Source organism: Anoplophora glabripennis, unplaced genomic scaffold (genome assembly GCF_000390285.2).
Source record: "Anoplophora glabripennis isolate ALB-LARVAE unplaced genomic scaffold, Agla_2.0 scaffold741, whole genome shotgun sequence".
Lineage (NCBI taxonomy): Eukaryota > Metazoa > Arthropoda > Insecta > Coleoptera > Cerambycidae > Anoplophora > Anoplophora glabripennis.
Genome location: NW_019416881.1, coordinates 188,733 through 191,986, shown reverse-complemented (window position 1 = coordinate 191,986; position 3,254 = coordinate 188,733).

Here is a 3,254-nt window from a genome sequence, read left to right as displayed (position 1 = left end):
GTCATCAACATTTTTAAAATATCTGTGCAAAAACCTACGTATTATTACCTCTAATTTATTCATGACGTTTCGATTATATTATTACTTGTAATAAATGGCAAAACATTGAAGATATATTATGAAACTAACTACCGTCATCTAATTGGAACGTTTTTATAAATTATTCCGTACACTTCATGAAGAAACAGGGAATTGAAACCTTTGAAGTCGATCCAGCACACATTCTTTTGTATTGTAGAAACCTCTTTGAAGGCAAAAAACTTCTGTCCTCTATTTCGGTAATTTTTTAATTAACTCAATCGTCTCCCCCTAATAGTCAAGCGGCAGTGCGTTTGAGGTGTTACTTACGGTTTGTTGTTTTGACTGTTGGTGGCTTTTGAAGTGACAGCTTTCATAACTTAATATATCTGGCGTATATATGGTGTGGTAAGGCGGGAGATTTATCAAGTTTAACCGAGGAATAAATAGCCACTTAGAGGAGCTATTCTTGTACATTTTTCTTATATATACAGCTGTTCTACAAGACCAAATGTGTATTTTGACAGATCATAGAAGTTAATATCCTGATTGTACAAAGTGTTCTAAAAAATAATCTAGATGAGAAATCCTCTAACCTAGACACAAGAAAAAGTTCGTGAAAAATATGCTGCAGAAATATACTTACTGGTTTCTTGAAAAAACTGGGCTATGAAAATTTTAAATTTGTTATAATGACGTTTTAAAATTTGTAATAATAAAAACTATCAACCAACTTCAACCATTATATTCGACAATGAAAATTAATTAGTTTATATAAAAATTTGTCGTCAGGCGTTTCATTTCCAAGATACAGGGTGTGAAAGTTAAAGAAAGTTATCTTCAACAAAATCAATCATATCTCTTAGAACTACATATATAGCAATTTCTGATTTATATGATTACTAAATAGTGCTGTGCAAAGGTCATTACACGGGACTTTTTTTAAATAAGTTATATGCCACTGACAAGAATAAAAAAAATTGGTAATTTAAAATCCGCATATACCGGGTGTCCCATTAAGGTCATCGACCGGCTGTATCTCGGAAACTATTTGTCCTATAGATTTCGGGAAAAAAATTGATGACAAATATGGCCACTAGAAATTCAATAAAATTATTTTTAGTTTCAAATTTTGGCCGCTAGAGGGCGCATTTCTAAAACAAAAGTAAAAAACTACTTTATTTTTAAAAAATCAAATGGAACGATAGATACAACTTAATGTTTTCGAGTTCTTCTGCTCATTCTTCAAAGTTTTTGTAGGAAAAATTTTGCTCCATCTTAAAAAATAAGAATGGTGGAAATTATTTCCTATGACAAAAAGTAAGATAATTCTGGATTACGTAAACCGATTTCAATGAAGTTGGGCTTGTTGAAAAGGCAATTGGTTGCTTAATCATAACCTTAAGTTGAATTTCAATTTAGAAAGTAAACAAACCGTCAATTGCCCCTGTTTTCCAAATGAAAGAGGTTTATCGATTTTCAAAAAAAAATTCAAATGTAATGCTACCTTTTTCATTTTATGGTGTTTTTACACATAAAATAACGAAAAAATGCCGCATGCCGGAACCTTGTATCTTCTTTCACACTGAAGTTATTAAAAAAAGTTTAGATAAAATGATATTTTTTTGAGGAGTTACAGAAAAATGCGTTATTTATTGCAACATCCAGTATTTATCTGCATAGAATACCGGGCACCTGATATATTATTACTACCATTAGGAGTACAACAATATTACAACATTATTAGAGGTATTATATCAGAACAGCCATGATTTTAAACAAACGTCAATGTGCTGCTGTCATTAGTTCTTGTTTATTTACGTTTAGTTTACCATTGACTGCTTTTCTTTGTTACAAATTATTTATTAGTTATTATTTTCTAATAATGTCATACTCAATCACTGAAGCGTACGACATGCTTGCAGTGTTCTTTGAATGTTTTCAAAATGCTGTTATTGCCGCACGAGAACTCCTTGAGATATCCGGAAAGAACGCATTTCTCACGAATGGTTTTTACCTGCCTTGCAAGACGTTTGAGACAAACTGGACATGTTCTGCCGGTACCAGCTGCAAATATATACCGAAGAACCTGCAATGAGGAAAATGTGATAAACTACTTGGATACATTGAAGTTTATCCTATGTCAAGTATAAGAGATATAGAAAGAGACATAGCAGTATCAAGGTCAGCTATCCAACGGATTTTAAAGAACCATAAAATGCATCCATACCATGTGGAATTGCATCAAACTCTCTATGCATTAGATCAAGATAAAAGATTGCAGTTTTGTCAATGAACACTTAATAAATTACAAGACGATCCAAATTTTTTATCTAGAATCTTGTGGACTGATGAAGCTACATTTACTAGCATGGGTAAAGTAAATTTACATAATACTCATTATTGGGCAGCAAACAATCCGCACTGGATGATTGAAATTGATCACCAGAATCAATTTAGTGTTAATGTGTGGTGCGGTATTGTTGAAGGAAAAATAATTGTGTTTATTTTTGAAGACACTCTCAATGGCGAGAGATATTTAAACTTCCTAAGGAATGAGCTACCACTTTTTTTTGGAAAATGTTTCATTTGCCACCCGTTTAAATATGTGGTATCAGCATGATGGCTGCCCGGCACATTTTTCTCGAAATGTCAGAAATTATTTGGATACGCAATTTCGCAACAGATGGATTGGAAGAGGTGGACCATTCGGTTGGCCTCCCAGATGTCCCGACTTGACAGTTTTAGACTTCTGGTTATGGGGAAGGCTAAAAGATATTGTCTATCAAACCCGACCAACTACGCGCGAGGATATGATTAATCGTATCAGAAATCTTGCAATGAACGAACTGTCTGCATTATGGCAATTTACAGAACTGCTGAAAGCGCTCCAGAAAAAGATAAAGATCCATCGAAAATCTGAGATAAATCGACTTGAGATTGTTACGACTTATTTTTAAGGACTCGCGTTTGCTCCTTTGATGAATACCCGCTTTAATACCAAACTCGCTGAGCCAGTGTAACTCTAGTTACACTATGGTTACGGTCAGTTTATGTGTTTGGTCTGTTACGTTTTGCGGTAACATTCTGCAGAAAGTCCTAGACATTTGTTAAATGACTCATAATCCAGTCCATAGAATCTTCCCCAAAACTACCGAATGTGGAACACACCCGTTAGACCTAAAATGACGTGATGTTTGGGGGAAGTGCATGTTCGGAATTGTCAAGCAGTTACC